This window comes from Saccopteryx leptura, chromosome 12 (assembly GCF_036850995.1).
Source record: "Saccopteryx leptura isolate mSacLep1 chromosome 12, mSacLep1_pri_phased_curated, whole genome shotgun sequence".
Classification (NCBI taxonomy): domain Eukaryota; kingdom Metazoa; phylum Chordata; class Mammalia; order Chiroptera; family Emballonuridae; genus Saccopteryx; species Saccopteryx leptura.
This window is the reverse complement of record NC_089514.1, coordinates 41,293,292-41,314,152: the sequence shown is the minus strand read 5'-3', so window position 1 is coordinate 41,314,152 and position 20,861 is coordinate 41,293,292. Positions and strand designations below refer to the sequence as shown.

The 20,861-nt window shown below is 38.4% G+C and overlaps 1 protein-coding gene and 1 pseudogene across 4 annotated transcripts in view; both read right to left on the bottom strand.

Annotated features, from left to right (window-relative positions):
- Positions 1–20,861, bottom strand: part of KMT2E (lysine methyltransferase 2E (inactive)) — a 104,729-nt gene that overhangs the window by 76,067 nt on the left and 7,801 nt on the right. For 2 of the 4 annotated variants that reach the window (XM_066354326.1, XM_066354329.1), the window contains exon 2: positions 2,785–2,857. The exons of 1 other annotated variant lie outside the window; for it this stretch is intronic. The gene's annotated coding sequence lies outside the window, so the exon portion shown is untranslated. Of the gene's footprint in view, positions 1–2,784; positions 2,858–3,870; positions 4,038–20,861 lie in introns of all 4 variants that reach the window. One more of the 4 variants, XM_066354327.1, reaches the window with a different exon arrangement.
- Positions 8,275–8,455, bottom strand: LOC136384310 (U4 spliceosomal RNA; annotated as a pseudogene).

The window sequence follows — 20,861 nt, the reverse complement described above, 5'->3', positions numbered from 1 at the left end:
ACAAAGATTGGGTACTTGCTATGAACTAAGCACCATACTAAGTTTTTACATAGATGATATATTTAATCCCCACAACTCTGAGATAGGGATCGCCATTTTACCACTAAGGAATCTACAACAGCAAGAGAGATTAAATAACTGAACCAAGGTTGCTCAGTTTAAAGTTTTATCCAGGATCTGAACCAATATCACTCTATTGCTTACATATGTATAAAAGGAGACTTATTTTATCTGTAATAAAATAAACTGTTTTACAGTGGTTAATTTCCATACTACAGAAATGCATGTACCTTTATAGGGTCCCTTATATCTTTATTACAGACCATTAGTAGAAAAAACTAATACACCTGATGTGTTTTTTTAAACAAATTTACCACAGTAACAAAAACATAGCTTCAACATCAATTTTTAAAACTTAAATTCACTGTATAACACTTCCTATAAACACATGCTATAGGTACTGTTTGTGAAATACCTACTCTAAATCTTTTCAGTAATGATATAGTACAACTAGGGAACAAAACAGATGTCCTATAAACAGGAAAACAGCAAGTCAAAACTGTCCCTGACATGTTATACCTGAAATAATGAACAGTTTCTTCAAAGAAGCAATTCTTATATTTATCTTTAATTTTTTACAAGTAAGCTTAAAAATATCTAATCAGGTCAACACCTATTTTAAAGATGCCACAGGCTGTAAGCTCATACCTTATGGGGAAAATAAGAAAATAAGATGGAAATGGTGGTTTGGATAGGCAGTTGCATCTAAAAGTTAAAATGTAAGCACTAAACCTCTCTAAAGTATCAAGTTCCTTGTTTGTAAAATGGGGATTTAGCCTTTTAGTGTTTCTGTGAAGAAAATAATGAATGCAAAGCACTGCATTACACACATTTAGCAATCAATAAGTGGAAGACACATAAGCAGAGTTGCTCTTATAGCATCAGAAGAAAAATGTGTGGGTAGAAAAACTCTAGATCTCATTTAGAGACTCTTCTAATAGTTTTTGAAAATAAAGTAATTATGGTTCTCTACATGCCATGTTTTCATGGTTGCGCCATCAAATTTAAATTGTCCTCTAAAAACAAAGAAGAAAGAAAAAAAACAAAAAGTTGTCCTATCTTCTCTTCTGCACCTGTTACCATATTAGAGTTATTTCATAAAAGCCATATTAACTTGCACAAAGCTATACAACTATACAATTTCTAAATAATAAAATGTAAGCGTTACACAAAACTTATGTTTGGTCTATTCAATTATTAAATTATTCTGTATTTCTTTAAAATACTGAAGACTTAGACCTAACAACAGATAATAACTACAATTAAAAAATTTTTTTTCTTCCTTTTAGTAGCATCTACTGGTAGACATTTTCTTTAGCTCAGCTTATCTTTATGTTAAATTCACAGGAAATCTTATATTTTAGGTATATGTTGTTAAGTATTTAGTTGTGCTATTTTTTTAACCAGAGTGATCAAAAGAAAACTTTGCAGAAACTGGAAAGCAGAAATCAAGTCATCATGTATCTTCTTAAGATAACTGAGTAATATTTCCAACCTAAAGGAATCTCAATACATACTTGGTTGCACACCCCATTTTTATACAAATATACAATCTTCAATAAACATTACATTTGAGCTATTTTTAAAAAGCAGTGAAGAGTTTGTCATTAAGCTTATTTCAGACAATGGCTTATGTTTGTGAATGAGGTCTGTTACTCAAATCCTGCACAGTGCCTAGAACATAATAGGCACTCTACAAAGGATTAGTAAATGAATTAGAGCACCTAGGATAAAACTGCAGCTCTGGGCCTCATTAATCAAATAAATTACCAACCTATACAATTAAGTGCTATAAAAACAACTACATGACACCTTCTCCAGAAAATCATCTCTCTAAAAACACAGAAGCTCATCCCCAGGATAAAGACACATCACATCTGAAACAGAATCCCAGACTTTGAGTTTATTCAATAGAGAAGAAATCAGTAATTTGCTCACAAGAGCTCAGAAGACAAGAGGTCATATCTATTGAGAAAAATAGGCATATAACTTCACTGTATTCATTAATATAAAAATTCTATAGCCAGAAAACTCACACTGTTTAAAAATGCAGTTGATAATTACAAAATCATAAATTCATTCAAGTCAAATCATTGTGTCTTAAAAAAATAAGAAGAAAAGTCTGACCAGGTGGTGGCACAGTGTCAGACTGGGATGCAGAGGACCCAGGTTCGAAACTCCGAGGCCGCTGGCTAGCGGGGGCTCACCTACTGGAGCACAGGGTCACTGGCTTGAGTGCGGGATCATAAACGTGACCCCATGGTCATTGGCTTAAGCCCAAGGTCGCTGGCTTGATCCCAGGGTCACTAGGTCTGCTGTAGCCCTCCCCCCCCACCCCCCGCCAAGGCACATATGAGACAGCAATCAGTGAACAACTAAGGAACCGCAATGAAGAACTGATGCTTCTCATCTCTCTCCCTTCCTGACTGTATGTCCCTATCTGTCCCTCTCTCTGTCTGTCTCTGTCACACACACACACACAAAAAAAAAGAAAAAGAAAAGAAAGAGAAAATCAATGTAGTAAGATAAAAAGATGTGTTTATAATTATAATGCAGGTATAACGAGAGGGAAAACAATCCAATCCAATCCAAATAGTTAGCACAAACCTTTCACATCTTATATGTGGATGAAAAAAACTGGTTATCCAACTGGCAAGTAAAATATACACAAAATACATTCAGAATAAATGGCAGCCACTTAAAAAATAATATAAAAGGAAATACCATGAGATGTCTGGTAAATCTGAGGTCCAAGAAAGAATAAATGTCTTCACAAAACCTGTTATCCAGAATAGACCTAGAAACCAAGTGAACATAGGAGTATTGAGCTGTTTTTAAATGGCATTAAATTATAGGTATTTTCATCTAACATGTCACCTAAAACCAAAATAACTCACACAACGACAGTAGCTAATTCTCAAAAAGATATATTTATTCTTACATAAAAACATAAACACAAGTAAAGGCAACAATTAAAGCTAGAAACCAAATCAAACTAAAAACAAACTGAGAAAATACAATATTAAAAACAGATTTAGCCTGACCTGTGGTGGCACAATGGATAAAGTGTTGACGTGGAAATGCTGAGGTCGCCAGTTCAAAATCCCGGGCTTGCCCAGTCAGACACATACAAGAAGCAACTACTAATAGTTGATGCTTCCTGCTCCCCCCCCCCATTTCTCTCTCTCTCCTCTCTCTCTAAAATCAATCAATAAATAAAAATCTTTAAAATACAGATTTAGCAAAGCAATAGCAATGATACCAAAACAAAACAAAAAAAAAACCTCTAAAGTAAGAAAAACAAGATAAAAGGCAAGGAAAAGCCACTAACTTAGAAAACACCCTATCAGAAAAACTGGAAAACTAAAACTGCTTTTAAGACCATGTTAAAAAGTTCAGAAAACAAAACACACCGCTGAAAAGATGAATATGATACTCAAAGGCAGACAGGATAAAAATATGAAGACATTTTCCCCCTAAAATTATAAATAACAGTGCCCAAACTAAAAAAATCTCTTTGAGAAAAGAGTCATTTTTTATTATTTTTCTGTCCTTTACAAGCAACTTATACAGAGCTCAATAAGCAAAATTAATCAGTTTATATTCTGGACATGTATCACTAAAAGAATAAACGAGTGAATTTTGGGCTGAATAAATAGAAATGAAATAAACTTGAAAGAATTTGTGAGGGACCATGAATAAGAGATTTCACTAGAAATTAGAAATTAGATTGCCCTCATTATTCATTTAAGATTTTTTTATTTATAGTATAGTTAACAAAGGTATAATAAAAATAATACTAAGCCTGACCAGGTGGTGGCGCAGTGGATAGAGCATTGGACTGGGATGCGGAGGACCCAGGTTTGAGACCCCGAGGTCGCCAGCTTGAGCATGGGCTCATCTGGTTTGAGCAAAGCTCGCCAGTGTGGACCCAAGGTCGCTGGCTCGAGCAAGGATTTACTCCATCTGCTGAAGGCCTGCAGTCAAGGCACATATGAGAAAGCAAACAATGAACTAAGGTGTCGCAATGAAAAACTGATGATTGATGCTTCTCATCCCTCTTTGTTCCTGTCTGTCTGCCCCTCTCTCTGACTGTCTCTCTGTCTCTGTTTAAAAAAAAATAAATAAATAAATAATAATAATAATAATAGATGAATAGATCTATTACCAAGTTACTAGTTATGAAACTTTGGGAAGTTATTTCACTAATTCTGGGCTTTAACTTAAATGGAAGTAGGTTAACTTGACAATTATACAGTTTAAATCTTAGCCCAAGTACATTAATAGATTATTCCTGATAATCAAAACAACAGAATAATCAGATTCCAAAAAGATAAAAAAAATAAATAACAGAATAAATTATGTATTTCTCCAAACTGGATTAGTAGTAGTATCAGACAGTGCTCCATGAGCACTTACCTGATTGATATTCAAACCTCCCCAATCAAGGTTTTAACAAAAACTGAGTGTTTACAATGGTTAATGCTTACGAAGAACCTATGTTGTACATATGTTTATTATCCCCATTCCACAGATAAGGCAGAGAAGTTATACTTGTCCAAAGTTCCACAGCTAATAAACAGTAGAATCAGGGTTTGATCCCTAGCAGTCTAATAGTTTGCCTGAAATTAAAATTTGCCATGATTGGTAAAATAAATAATCTAGAATTTACAGTTAAGGGGGGAAAAGTAACATCTGTCTCTCTCAAAAAGAGGAGAAATTAGCCTGACCAGGCAGTGGCACAGTGAATAGAGCATGGGCCTGGGATGCAGCAGACCCACATTCAAAGCCCTGAGGTCACCAGCTTGAAAGTGGGTTCATTCTGTTTGAGTGCGGGCTCACCAGCTTGAGCACAGAGTCGCTGGCTTGAGCATGGGATCCTAGACGTGACTCCATGGTAGCTGGCTTGAGCCCAAGGTTGCTGGCTTGAGCAAGGGGTCACAGGTTCAGCTGGAGTTCCCGCCCCCAAGCAAGACACATATGAGAAAACAATCAATGAACAACTAAGGTGCCGCAACAAAGAATTGATGCTTCTTATCTCTCTTTTTGTCGGTCTGTCCCTCTCTCTGACTCTCTCTCTTGCAAAAAGAAAGAAAGAAAGAAAGAAAGAAAGAAAGAAAGAAAGAAAGAAAGAAAGAAAGAAAGAAAGAAAGAAAGAAAGAAAGAAAGAAAGAAAGAAAGAAAGAAAGAAAGAAAGAAAGAAAGAAAGAAAGAAAGAAAGAAAGAAAGAAAGAAAGAAAGAAAGAAAGAAAGAAAAGGAAAAGGATAAGAAAAAGGAAAAGGAAAAGGAAAAGGAAAAGGAAAAGGAAAAGGAAAAGGAAAAAGGAAAGGAAGAAGAAATTAAATATAGATATCTCACTCCAGAACACCTGGCACACTAAATGAAAGAACATTATCAAAACACATCTTGTTCATCCACCAAACCTGTTCTACTTAATTTAAATCCATCCCACAACAATGCATTAAAAACACTACAGAAGTAGAGATGTATGGGTTAAAAGTCTAAAATTTGTGCTTAAAATATTTCGGAGATGGTGCAAAGCACATAAAAAAATAAAGATATTCAAATTCCCTATTTTTTTCAGGAACAAACACATACTTCACTAGTGAACTGAAAGCAACCCATGAAATAAGGGAACCATGTCTCCAAATTTGAGATTACTAGTGTATGTGCAAGTATACCCAATTGCTTATAAACAAAACTATTTGTTAAGCAAAGACCATCTATCTAACCAGTTAAATTTTAACTTGAAAAAAAAATTGAGTCTCTCTTAAATAGTTGGTTCCTGAGAAAAAGAATTTCACCAATTCAACTTATATTAGTATTTTCACAGCAAATAAAATCTCTAGAAAAATATCTTCTTGTAGTCAGGGTTAATATTGGTGGACCTACTTGAAAAACAGAAATCTATAGAATATAAAGTTAATGTTCAAAAAGCACATTTTCTTGTATTAAGAGGGTTTCAGTTTCACTATCATGTTTAGTACAATTCCACCCAACTGTTACTACTTAAATTCAGTATCAAAGTAACAATGCTTCAGCTTTCAAATTCTGCTATTTATTAATAATGGTTACTTACTCTCTTGAAGCTTTAGTTCCTCATTTGTAAATAGAAAGAGTCATAGAATACAGTATATCTGAATTGTTTTAAGGACTGTGTACTGCACACAGTTTAGTAATAACTGTGATAACCAGGTGAAATTTCTGAGATTTAAATATTTAGAAAAAGTCATTAAAAAAATGAGTATTAGAGAACAATTCTCATTTGTTATAATTGTAAAATTCAAATAAACTATAAAAAGTTCTGATCTATTCCAGAGTCCATTATTTTCTATTATTATTGATTTAAGACAAAGGAGAAAGGTAGGTGGAGGGGGAGGGAGAAACAGGAAAATCATTCTGTTGCTATACATGCCCTGACCAGAGATCAAACCAGCAACCTCTGCATTTTGGGACAACGCTTTCTAACCAACCAAGCTATTCAGCCAGGGCCTGAATACTGACAAGAGTTCATTCTTGTCAGTAAAAAAGAATGCTTCTGTATTGTACTGCCTATTCAAAAATCATGACAGAAGTAGTTTCACTTAAAAAGTCAACAGACAAGCCTGACCAGTGATGGTACTGTGAACAGAACATTGAACTAGGATGCTGAGGTAACAGGTGTGAAACCCTGAGATCACCAGTTTGAGCGTGCCATCACTAACATGATCATACAGTTGCTGCCTTGAAGCAAGGGGTCACTGGCTCGGCTGGAACCCCTACCCTCATCAAGGCACATATGAGAAACAATCGATGAACTAAAGCACTGCAACTACAAGCTGATACTTCTCATCTCTTTCCGGTCCTTTTTCTTGCACACTTAAAAAAAAAACCACACAACAAACAAACCTCTTTATTACAAACCCCAAACACAGTAACCACTATGCTGTATGTACATTTAAAACCAATAGAAAATATTGAGGGAAAAAAAAGTCTATAGCAAAACCTCCTTATTACAAACTCCAAACACATTATTTCAATTATTATACTAAACATCTCTGCATACAGGGTAATGGTTAAATACATAGGTCATCTGGGAATTTTTGTCAAAACAGACTGACTCTGATTAGATTAAACTCTCTAAAGACTAAACAACCAGCCCTGGATAGTTAACTCAGTGAATCAAGTGTCGGCCAGGCATACAGACATCCTGAGTTCAATTCCCAGTTAGGGCACACAGGAGAACCAACCATCTCATCTGCTTTTCTTCCCCTCTTGTAGCCAGTGGCCTTGACTGGTTCAGGCATTGGGCCCTGGCACTGAAGATAGCTCAGTTGATTCAAGCATCGGCCCCTGGCACTGAGGATAGCTTGGTTGATTCAAGCATCAGCCCCAGACAGGGGTTGCTGGATGGATTCCAGTCAGGGTGCATGTGGGAGTCTCTTTCCCCTCCTCTAATACTAAAAAAAATATAAAATAAACTATTAATAAATTTTAATTTTTTTGTGGCAGAGACAGAGTCAGAGAGGGACAGATAAGGACAAACAGGAAGGGAGATGAGAAACATCAATTCTTCACTGCGGCTCCTTTGTTGTTCATTGATTGATTTCTCATATGTGCCTTGACCCGGGGGCTACAGCAGACCAAGTGACCCCTTGCTCGAGCCAGCGACCTTGGGCTCAAGCTGGTGAGCCTTGTTCAAACCAGATGAGCCCGCGCTCAATCTAGCGACCTCAGGGTCTCTAACCTGGGTCCTTCACATCCCAGTCCTATGCTCCATTCACTGGGCCACCGCCTAGTCAGGCAAATTTTAATTTTTTTAAAAAAAAGAATAAACCAATGACAATCCTTATGATAATACCCAATAAGCACCAAACCATCCCTATATAGCCAAAAATGAAGAAAGCACTTTCCCAAATAGCCAGTAGTTTTTGGAATTCCATACTGGTTTACCTTATCTTTAGCTCATTAGAGATTTGATATTGGGATCAAAGTAAATTAAAGTATCAAGAAGAAAGACCTTAAAAAAATACATGAAAACAAGGAGTGAACCGTAATGTAAACCACACGCTTTGGTTGGTAAGGATGTGTTAATGTTGGTACACTGAATGGAACAAATGTACCATAATGATGAAGAATGCTGATGGTGAGCAAGGCTGTACCTGTGTGTGGGGAGGAAGTATGTGGTAACTCTGTACTTTCCACTCAATTCTGAAGTGAACCTAAAATTGCTCTAAAAAATTAAGTCCATTAATTCAAAAAAATACATGTATAAATATGATATAGTGAACTATTTGTTTGGCTTATTTAAGGGGGTACCATTTTTCTACCAGAGTTTTTGGAAAGCTATTCTATTAGCAATAATCACGCCTCGGATAAACCTCATTGGCTACGATACTGCCACTGCGCAAAGCTGGAAAGCTATTCTAAATACCAATTCTGCAACTAGCTAAAGTACTAGTACATGCTCCACCACCATCCCAAAACTTCTTCAAATTAAAATAATTTGATACCATCGAAATTAATATTAATAACATTAATGCATTAATATTAATATGCATTAATAGTATTAATGTATCATTGATATTATTTTTGATTAGTATGTGTCATGCCTGAAACATGTTGTAATATCACTAAGCTATGGTGTAAAATGTGGCCTTTTATGCAAGTGGTAAATCAGTAGTTGAAATCTGATTAAATCAGCATCTACAAGTAAAAATATACAATTTTTTTTTCCTACACACACAAAACTGGTCTTAGAATAAATTTAGTTTTTGTTCGAACCAGAGACTAAAACCAGGCCCTGACCAGTTGGTACAGTGGTAGAGCATCAGCCCAGCATGTGGAAGTCCTGGGTTTGATTCCTGGTCAGGGCATACAAGAGAAGCAACCATCTGCTTCTCCACCCCCCCCCTTATTTTCTTTCTTTCTTTCCTTTCCTTCCTTTCCTTCCTTCCCTTCCTTCCCTTCCCTTCCCCTTCCCCTTCCCCTTCCCCTTCCCCTTCCCCTTCCCCTTCCCTCCTTCCTTCCTTCCTTCCTTCCTTCCTTCCTTCCTTCCTTCCTTCCTTCCTTCTTTCTCTTTCTTTCCTTCTTTCTTTCTCTCTCTCTCTCTCTCTCTCTCCCCCACTTCCCTCCTGCAGCCCATGGCTCAATTGGTTCGAGTGAGTTGGCCTTGAGTGCTGAGGATGACTCCGTAGTCTCTACCTCAGCGCTAAAAAAATGGTTTGGTTACTGAGCAACAGAGAAACAGACCCAGATGAGCAGAACATCACCCCCTAGTGGGCTTGCCAGGTGGATCCCGGTCCGGGCGCATGCAGGAAGAGTCTGTCTCTCTTCCTCCCCTCCTCTCACTAAAATTTAAAAAAAATTTTTGAGAAAAAAAGTGAATAAAACTAACCAAAGTGAATTCATTACAAAACAGTTAACCTAATCCCATTTTTTCCTTTCCATATGGCCCACACATATGTATCTTAGAATGTATTGCTCAATATACAACTGCAGAAGAAAAAGAATTTTCAAACTTATAATAGTTGCATAAAATTTACTTCCATGTAAAAAAAAAGTGAGCACTGTAAAGCATAACACCACGTACTTCATTCAATGCATTCTAAAACTTCAGTTTAGACATGAGTAATTTTTTTTTATTTTAGCAAGAGAGACAGAGACAGCAAGGAAAAGAGATGAGAAGCATCAATTCATAGCTGCTGTACTTTAGTTGTTCACTGACTGCTTCTCATATATGCCTCAATGGCTCATTGGGGGGGGGGGTCTCCAGCCAAACCAGTGATCCCTTGCTCAAGCCAGCAACCTTGGGCTCAAGCCAGCGACCATGGGATCATATCAATGCTCCCAAGCTCAATCCAGCAACCCTGCGTTCAAGCTGCATGAGCCTATGCTCAAGGGGGCAACCTTGGAGTTTCAAACCTGGAACTTCAGCATCCCTGGACAACTTCTATCCATTGCACCACCAGAGGTCAGGCCACATGAGTAATTTTTTTCAAATATTTTTATTTATTGATTTTTTTAGAGCAAGAAGAAAATGGAGACAAAGAAAGACAGAAAAACTGATCTTCTCATGTGAGTGCCCTGACCAGAGATTGAACTGGCAGCCTCTGCACCTTAGGATGATGTTCCAACCAGCTAAGCTATTCAGCCAGGACTGTCTGAGTCATTTTTAAATGTTCTCAGCAGTCCTGGAAGAGTTGGGCATTGAGATAATAATAAAAAATATTAAAAAAAAAAAAAAACAGAGTCAGAAGTTAAAAGAAAAAAAAAAAACATGTTCTATGGATTTAAAATAAAAATTCTGCCTGATCAGTGGTGGCATAGCAGACAAGACATTGACCTGGGACACTGAGGTCCCAAATTTGAAACCCCTAGGTCACCAGCTTGAGCGTGGGCTCATCCAGCTGGAGCGCAGGCTCAACAGCTTGAGCATGGAATCATAGACATAAAGCCTATGGTTGCTGGCTTGAAGCCCAAGGTTGCTGGCTTGAGGTCAAGGTTGCTGGCTTGAGCAAGGGGTCACTGGCTCAGCTGGAGCCCCCCCCCCTTCAAGGTGCATATGAGAAAGCAATGAACAACTAAAGTGCTAAAACTACGAGCTGATGCTCCTCATCTCTCTCCCTTCCTCTCTCCCTCTCAAAAAAAGAAAAAGAAAAAAAAATTCTGAAGCCACATATTCTATATGGTAACTACCAAATGGGAAAATAACATTAAATGGAACACAACTTAGTAACAAAAAAAAAAAACTACTGGCCCTGGCTAGTTGGTTCAGCGGTAGAACGTCAGCCAGGTGTATGGAAGTCCTGGGTTCAATTACCGGTCAGGGCACACAAGAGAAGTGACCATATGCTTTTCCACCCCTTCCCCATTTCTCTCTCTCTTTCTCTCCTGTATCCATGGCTTGAATAGCACGAGCAAAGTTGGCTCTGGGTGTTGAGGATGGCTCCATGGCCTCACCTCAGGGTGCTAAACTATATCATAAAATAGCTCATTTGCCCAGCAACAAAGCTGCAGCCCAGACAGGCAGAGTCACCTGGTAGGGAGCTTGCCAGGTGAATCCCTGGTAGGGGGCATGAGGAAGTCTGTCTCTTCCTCCCCACCTCTCATTTAATAAAAAGAGAAAACGGGAGGGAGGGGAGAGGAAAGGAGGGGAGGGGCAGGGGAGAAAGAGTGAAAGAAAAAAAAAGACACAAATTACTGTTACATGCAACAGCTTGGATAAATCTCAAAGGAATTATGCTAAGGGGGCAGGTAGACAATCCCAAAGGGTCATACACTGTATAATTCCATTTATAAAACATTCTTGAATGACAAATGGATACATGAAACACAATGACACCTGTCAGGGGGGGAGGGAGGTTGGGGGGCTGGATGGGGGTGAAAGGATTAAGCAAAAAACATATATATGACATGTAGACACAGACAACAGTGTGGTGATGTAGCCAGAGAGAAAAGGAGGTGGGGGTAGGTGGAGGTGGGCAAATGGGGGATAAAGAGGGACAGAAAGAAACTATGCTTTGTGTTACAATGCACAGTGCAGTGTGCAGATGATTTGTTGAGTTGTACATTTAAAACCTGTATGGTTTTGTGAACCAATGTGATCTCAATAAATTAAATAAAAAATAAAATGGGCAAAGAAAATAATATTCTGCTCATGATACTGTATTACGGTTTTACAAGATGTTACCATTGAGGGAAACTGGGCACAGGATACACAGAATTTCTCTATATTATTTTTTACAACTGCATGTGAATCTACAATTACCTCAAAATTAAAATTTTAATTTTATAAATTACATTAAAATGGTGACCTTCAAACTTCAAGTATTGATAGAAAATTTCCTACAAATGCAACTGTATGAAGAATTCTAAGCATCTATTTTGATTCTAAAATTTAAAAAAGTTTTAATCGCCTCTGTTTTTATCAACGATCGCTAGTGTCAACTTGATGTTTTGTGTTAAGGAGGCCACAGCCAGGCATAATGGGAGAAGGCCACAAGTGATTAGGTACAGTAGACATTTGTACCTCATATTTGCTATGTCTGTGGTTAAAGACAGTGGCAAAGGTATGTTTGTTTGTTTGTTTGTTTATTTATTTATTGTATTTTTTCTGAAGTTGGAAACAGGGAGGCAGTCAGACTCCCGCATGCGCCCGACCGGGATCCACCCGGCACGCCCACCAGGGGGCGATGCTCTGTCCATCTGGGGAGTTGCTCCGCTGAACCAGAGCCATTCTAGCGCCTGAGGCAAAGGCCCTAGAGCAGGGGTCCCCAAACTACGGCCCCGCGGGCCGCATGCGGCCCCCTGAGGCCATTTATCCGGCCCCCGCCGCACTTCCAGAAGAGGCACCTCTTTCATTGGTGGTCAGTGAGAGGAGCATAGTTCCCGTTGAAATACTGGTCAGATTGTTGATTTAAATTTACTTGTCCTTTATTTTAAATATTGTATTTGTTCCCGTTTTGTTTTTTTTACTTTAAAATAAGATATGTGCAGTGTGCATAGGGATTTGTTCATAGTTTTTTTTATAGTCCAGCCCTCCAACGGTCTGAGGGACAGTGAACTGGCCCCCTGTGTAAAAAGTTTGGGGACCCCTGCCCTAGAGCCATCCCCAGCACCCGGGCAAATTTTGCTCCAATGGAGCCTTGGCTGTGGGAAGGGAAGAGAGAGACAGAGAGGAAGGAGAGGGGGAGGGATGGAGAAGCAGATGGGCGCTTCTCCTGTGTGCCCTGGCCGGGAATCGAACCCGGGACTCCTGCATGCCAGGCCGACGCTCTACCACTGAGCCAACCGGCCAGGGCGCAAAGGTATGTTCCTATTTGCACATCCTCCACATACCAGTTAAGTTCCATGAAAGGCTAAGGCTTTCTGGAGAATAGTTTAAAAATCGGCTTAAAGAAAATACTTAATGACTCAACACATGACATGAGAAATCATTTCACTGGGAAATTCCATTTGTCAAAAGAAAACAACACTTACCCCAAAATTAGTGTTAAAGTTTATTGCAATTAAAAATCAAACAAAACAACAACAAAAAACTGCATTTAGCCTGACCTGTGGTGGCGCAGTGGATAAAGCGTCGACCTGGAAATGCTGAGGTCACCGGTTCGAAACCCTGGGCTTGCCTGGTCAAGGCACATATGAGAGTTGATGCTTCCAGCTCCTACCCCCTTCTCTTTCTCTGTCTCTTTCTCCTCTCTCTCCCTCTCTGTCTCTCCCTCTCTGTGTCCTCTCTAAAAATGAATAAATAAAATTTAAAAAAATTTTTTTTAAAAACTGCATTTATCTTTTAGTTATAGATTATTAAGTTGGTACATTCCTGCCAGGGGTTTTCCTTCACATTCAAATAGGTATGACATCAGGAAAGGCATCCTTTTTAACTAATTCACAGTTGGCAATAACTTTGTTCTCTCATTCATTACTCTAATCTCAAATAAAATAATGTTCTCACTCTCCAAAATTAACTATTTCTTCTATCACTATTTTGAATCATTTCTTAGTCTAGAGAACTTGAGGCTTCTCTTCTTTCCCTATCTAAAAGCAATGTGCATCAAATCTAATTAATAGGATTTAAACAAATCTTTCTGAACCATCTACATTTTATCTCAGACCTAGATCTAGGCTACAGAATAATTTTCTAAGTGGTCTCTCTCCCTATAGAACTTGACTTGTAAACCAGTGGTTCTCAAATATAGATCCACAAACTGCTACTTTTTTTTTTAAAGAGGAGAGAGAGAGAGAAAGGCGGGGGTGAGGAGCAGAAAGCATCAACTCATAGTTGCTTTTCCTCTGTGCCATGATGGGGCAAGCCCAGGGCTTCAAACTGATGACCTCAGCATTCCAGATCAATGCCTTATCCACTGTACAACACAAGTCAGGCAACTGCTACTTTTCAAATACCTGGGGTTGGCAGTTGAAAATGACATATTCCTGGCCCTGGATGGTTAGCTCAGTTGGTTAAGAGCATGGTCCCGAAACAACAAACTTACTGGTTTGATCCCCAATCAGGGCACACACGGGAAGCAACCAATGAATGCACAACTAAGTGCAACAACAGATGAATGTTTCCCTTCCCCCACCCATCTTTCCCTTTATCTCTCTATCTCTCTAAAAATCAATCAACAAACAAAACCCTGACAGGATAGTTCAGTTGGCCGGAGCACCATTCTGGCCTAGAGGTTGCCGGTTCGATTCCCTGGTCATAGAGAAGCAGCTTGAAGTCCCTGTCTCTTTCTCCCTGCCTCTCTCAAAAGGATGGATGGATGGATGGATGGATGGATGGATGGATGGATGGATGGATGAAAGAAAGGAGGGAGGGAGGGAGGAAAAAAAACAAAAGGAAAGAAAAGAAAGAAAGGGAAAAAGAAAATTATATACTCCCTAAGCCTCAGCCCACAGATCCTGATTTAGTAGGTCTGAGCTGTGGCCCAGATGTCTTATCTCAAAAATTAAAGAGAGGGCAATTAAAATTAATAAAAATAAGATTAAAAAATACTACAAAAAAAATTAAAGAGAGGGGACATTCACTCCAGTGTTCTATTTTATAACTGCTTACACATTAAATAGAATATACTTTAAAACCTACTAGTTTCCTAATTGCCCTCTTCAAAACCATAGTAGCTCACAGCATTTACAGTCAAGTTCCTAATCTTAGAACTTATCAGGTTACCTTATTCCATACCAATATTCCAATATATAAACTCTTTTATTGTGCCAGTATCTTTTCTATTGTTGGCATATCCTTGCCCTCCAAATTTTCTGAAGTTATTTTTCTTTGCTTATATCCATCCCACCCAATACATACCTTATTTAAATCTTCAAGGATCACTTAAGTACCAATGCTTCCTTGAAGCCTTCTCAACTTTCCAACTTAAAACATCTCTGTCACAGAAATAGCTTTTGAGTCTCTAAGATCAGCGGTTCTCAACCTGTGTGTCACGACTCCAGCGGGGTCGAACGACCAAAACACAGGGGTCGCCTAAAGCCATCGGAAAATACATATTTTTGGTCGCGACCCACAGGTTGAGAACCGCTGCCCTAGGGTCATGTTGATAATCCTGCGCTCAAGTTGGATGAGCCCGTGCTCAAGCCAGTGACCTCAGGTTTCAAACCTGGGACCTCCAAGTCCCAGGTGGATGTTTTATCCACTGAGCCACCACCAGTCAGGCTTAAGCCTACTTTGTATCTAGTCCATTATATTTGGACACCCAGTCTTCTGTGCCTCCCTAGTGTTTCAGATTCATTCTTTCTCAGTTTCCATGTCCCCCACTATCGTCTTCATCATCTGAATAATTTCTATTAACAATCCTTCCAGCTGATCACCATTAAGTTCTGATTACCTTGTCTCCAGACAATAAAAAAAAAAATCGGGTGTTATTTAAGCAACCCCCACCAGATAATGACAACTATTCTATTATTTCATATTTATTGAGCATATACTATATTCTGGATGCTGCTGTAGGTGCCGAGGAATAAGCAGTGAATGAAATTAAGTTGCTCTTAAAGCATTTAAATGCTACAGCAATCTAATATAATCAAGGGCAGAGAAGTCATAAGTAACTGCCTTTGATTTAATGATTTCTTTATTGCTATTATCTTGCCAAGAATTAGTCCTTCATAAGACTCAAGAGAAAGCTATGATGATTTTCAAATGGTTTAAATTTGAATTCTTGATCAGTCACCCTTTAACTATGTGATCCTCAGTCTAAGCCTCTCATGAAAAATGGGGTAAAATATCTACCTCCCAGAGTTTCTGTGTATGGTAAATAAGATATGTAAATACAATATAGATATTTATTTATTAATAATAATTGTTTTGTCAGACCAGGTGGTGGTGCAGCAGATAGAGTATCAAACTGGGATGCAGAAGACCCAGGTTCAAAACCCCAGGGTTGCCAGCTTGAGCACGGGTTCATCCTGCTTGAGCATGGGCTCACCTGGCCTGAGTGCAGGCTCACCAGCTTGAGCACAGGATTATCAACATGACCCTGGTGTTGCTGGTTTGAGCCCAAAGGTCGCTGGCTTGAGCAAGGGGTTACTCGGTCTGCTGTAGCTCCCGGGTCAAGGCACATATGAGAAAGCAATCAATGAACAACTAAGGTGCTGCAATGAAAAATTGATGCTTCTCATCTCTCTCCCTCCCTGTCTGTCTGTCCCTATCTGTCCCTCTCTCTGACTCTCTCTCTCTCTCTGTCAAAAATAAATAAATAATAATAATAATGTCTTGTCCCCTAAAATTAAAGGCATGAAATTATGTTATTCAACCCAATCATAATTTAGTCAATTCCAGTCACAATGCTGTTGATCACACTAAGATTACTCAAATGGTGAAAAAAAAAACAGCAGCTCTATTACTGTATCTGAAAAGTTATCTTAATATTCCACATATGCTTAAAACATTTACTATAAATATTTAAGCACTCCCCCCATTATGCCATTATGGCAACTATTCTATTGTTTCATATTTATTGAGCAAGTCTAAAATAAGTGCTTTAATTTCTAAGTATTTAACAACCTACAAAATCAAAACCACAGTGAATTTAAAAAGAAAAAAACTTTTTATGTTTAAACCATTTACTTCTACAGCAATTTTCCCAGTCCCTTAATTCCAAGACTTACATTGTTCAAAGATCAACTTCTTCCTGTTCAAACATTAATATAAATAAAAAAACAAAAACTGGGGAAATGGAAAAACTAGTGTTTTGCAACTGGAGTTGAAGCTTAGGAAAAAAATGTCTATGCTTTTTATCCTCAAATATAAATTATGAAAGTAATAGCTCTACATCTGCATTACAAAAAATACCCAGATATGCAAGTTTAATAACTCATTTTGTGTCTTGTTCAAAACAGGCTTTTAAAGTAGTATCTCTTGTACAAGAAATATAATCACTGAGAAAGCTTACAATAAAGGGAAAAATAAATGTCAAAAATGAAATTGGTAGATACAATGAATACTACAAGTGATCAGTATATCTGCTATGAAACAGGCTTCCCTCGCTTTTACTTTCAAACTTCATTTAAAGACCTTTCTGTCAAAAGGTTATATATTAATGAAAAAAAATCGCATGTACTGAGCTGATTGGCCACTCATAAAAGTCATTTGAACATGGAGAAAGAAATCATGTGAAGTTGGGGACTAAATTATTAACACTTTTCCCCAATTTTTTTTTTTTTTTTTTTTTTTTTTTTTTTACAGAGAGAGAGAGTCAGAGAGAGGGATAGATAGGGACAGACATACAGAAACGAAGAGAGATGAGAAGCATCAATCAACAGTTTTTCGTTGTGACACCTTAGTTGTTCATTGATTGCTTTCTCATATGTGCCTTGACCGTGGGCCTCCAGCAGATCCAGCAACCCCTTGCTCGAGCCACCGACCTTGGATTTATGCTGGTGAGCTTTTTTTTTTGCTCAAACCAGATGAGCCTGCGCTCAAGCTGGCGACCTCGGGGTCTCGAACCTGGGTCTTCCACATCCCAGTCCGACACTCTGTCCACTGCGCAGCCGCCAGGTCAGGTGTTCCCCAAATTCTTAATCAACCATTTACTTTAGTAGGTAAGAGGAATAAACTTTCAATTGCCTGTAAGTGATAATTTAGGCCAGGGGTCAGGAACCTATGGCTTGTGAGCCAGATGTGGCTCTTTTGATGGCTGCATCTGGCTTGCAGACAAATCTTTAATAAAAAAATAATAACGCTAAAAATATAAAACATCCTCATGTATTACAATCCACTAATTTCCTACCACTCGTGTTCATGGTTGCGGGTGGCTGGAGCCAATCACAGCTGCTCTCGAGAACAACACCAAATTTTTATTAGATAATGCATAAGGTACACGGGTCATTGTATGGCTCTCATGGAATTACATTTTAAAATATGAGGCATTCATGGCTCTCTCAGCCAAAAAGATTCCCGACCCCTGTTTTAGGCTGTACCAGAAATCTCTTTTTAAATCTCAACCATCACTCTAGATTAAGTGATAATATCAAAGTATCTCAGCTTTGCATACTCCAAGTAATTAAAAAGAACTTTTATCTTTTGGCACAACCATACCATTTCCATAATTTTCTGCCAGTTTTAACTTAAAATTAAAATATCAAGCAGTTATTAATGTATAACTAATAAGTTACTACTAACATACAGCAACGAGGTTACAATACACCAAACAATTAAAGGCTAAAATTTTAAAACCCCACAAACTGATCCAGGGACATTAGCCAACACAATCATCAGTTACTTCCCTTAAAAAATATGTGCAAGATCAGTAAACCAAAATTATCATAATACTTTCACATAGAGTGCATATGGAACTATTAACTATTTGCCGCTAAATTAATCTAGTTTATATTATCAGAGTTAGAACAACCTAAAAGAAGTGGACAAATTAAAACTCACAAGAAAACAAAGGTTATTGGATCTTGGCACTTCAATGTATCTGTTAAATTCCAGAGACATATGTACTCTGTTATTTCATCTAGGTAGGGTCCTATAATCCCCAGTGGACAAAACACATTAAAAAAGAGTTTTAAATTTCCAAAATACTAAATGAAAAAAGTTACATAATACCATAGGATCTATCCCATTTTAGATAAAAAGAAATACAAATTTATATATTAAAAAACGGAATAGAATCTTTGAATTCATCAAAATCAGTTAACAAATAATCAAAAAGTTATAGACATATTTTTAAACACTGTATTTTTCATTTAAAATATCATTCATCAAGGCCCTGGACAGTTGGCTCAATGGTAGAGCGTCGGCCTGGTGTGCTCCATCCACTGGTCAGGCAGCAATAATTCTAAAAACTAAATGAAGAATTGGAACTAGATCATTAAAAAACTTAATTTAGCCTGACCAGGCGGTGATGCAGTGGATGGAGCATCAAACTGGGACGCGGAGGACCCAGGTTCGAGATCCCGAGGTCACCAGCTTGAGTGCGGGCTCATCTGGTTTGAGAAGGCTCACCAGCTTGAGCCCAAGGTCACTGGCTCAAGCAAGGGGTCACTCGGTCCTCTGTTGTCCCCCGGTCAAGGCACATGTGAGAGATCAATCAATGAACTAAGGAGCCACAACAAAGAACTGATGCTTCTCATCTCTCTCCCTTCCTGTCTGTCCCTATCTGTCTCTCTCTCTGACTCTCTCTCTTTGTCCAATAAAAAGAAAAAATTTAATTTAACAATTAAGTTTAATTTCTGTCTTCTGGATTTCGATGTAGACCAGCATTAAAAAACTATTTTAAATCCTATTTGTGTGGAAAATTGTGCAGAAATACTATCCGATACTATGTAAGTTATCTATATTTTTCCTCCTCTAAAATTTATTTGCTGTAATTCCTTAAGTGACCCACGTGCATTACAGAAAGAAACAGGAGAAAAGAATATTAAACTCCCACAATCCCAATTACCCCAAAACAACCTACTGCTAAAAACCCTGGTGTATTTGCAACCACCATAGCAAAACCTACTGAGGAAAGAATCATCACCATAAATCTCGCCTGGCCTGTAGAGAGAACACAGATCCTGAATGCTGAGGTCAGCAGACCAAAACCCTGCGCTTGCTCAGTCAAGGCACATATGACAGACAGACAATTAAGCAATGAACAGCTAAAGTAAGGCAACCTTGAGTTGATACTTCTTGTTCCCATCCCTCTCTCTCCTCTCTCTGTAAAATCAATAAATAAAATCTTTAAAAAAAAACAAACACTGTCTCCAAGAGGAAGATCTGATGAGGAACACAATATTTACACAATCTCAAAATATCTCCCCAGAAATTACTTAATAATGGCAAAAGGAGAAACACTAACTATACAATGGAGAAACCATTTAACACTTTTAACTAAGCAATCAAAATTGGTAAGCGGTAAAAAAAAACAAGTTCCTCCAAATGACAGAAAAACACTAGTATTATCTAGTATTCCAGCCAAAAACACAAAATCTTAACCTAATCATGAAGAGTTTCTTAGGCAAACCCAAAATGAGGAGCATTTTAAAATAACCAGACTGCCAATGTCAGAAAAGATAAAGAAAGACTGAAGAACTCTTTCAAATTAAAGGAGACTACGGAGACATGAGAACTAAATGCAAACTGTGATCCTGGGGTGGCTAGTGTACCAGGGAAAAAATGGTGAAAAAGGGCATAACTGGGACAATTGATGAAAATGGACTGACAATAGTTAAAAGTATTACACCAATGATAAATTTCCTGAATTTAGCCTGACCTGTGGTGGGCCAGTGGATAAGCATCGACCTGGAATGCTGAAGTTGCCGGTTCAAATCCCTGGACTTGCCTGGTGCTTGCCTGGTCAAGGCACATACAAGAAGCAAGCTGATGTTTCCTGCTCCCCCTCCTTATCTCTCTCTCTCTTCTCCTTCCCTCTCAAAATCAATAAATTTTAAAAATCTAAAAAAATTCCTGAATTCAACCACTTGGATAACTCAAGAAAAGATGTTTGTTCTTAACAAATACATATGTAAGCCCTGGCCATCTGGCTCAGTGATAGAGCATCAGCCCAGTTTGTGGAAGTCTGGGGTTCGATTCCTAGTTGAAGGCATACAGGAGAAGCGCCCATCTGCTTCTCCACATTTCCCCCTCTCCTTCCTCTCTGTCTCTCTCTTCCCCTCCAGCAGCCAAGGCTCCATTGGAGCAAATGGTCCAGGCACTAAGGACGGCTGGCTGCACAGCCTCAGGCTCAGGCGCTAGAATGGCTCCGTCTGGAATGGATCAATGCCCCAGATGGGCAAAGCATCACACGTTGGTGGGCATGTCGGGTGGATCCCGGTCCAGCATATGCAGGAGTCTGTCTGATTGCCTCCCTGCTTCTAACCT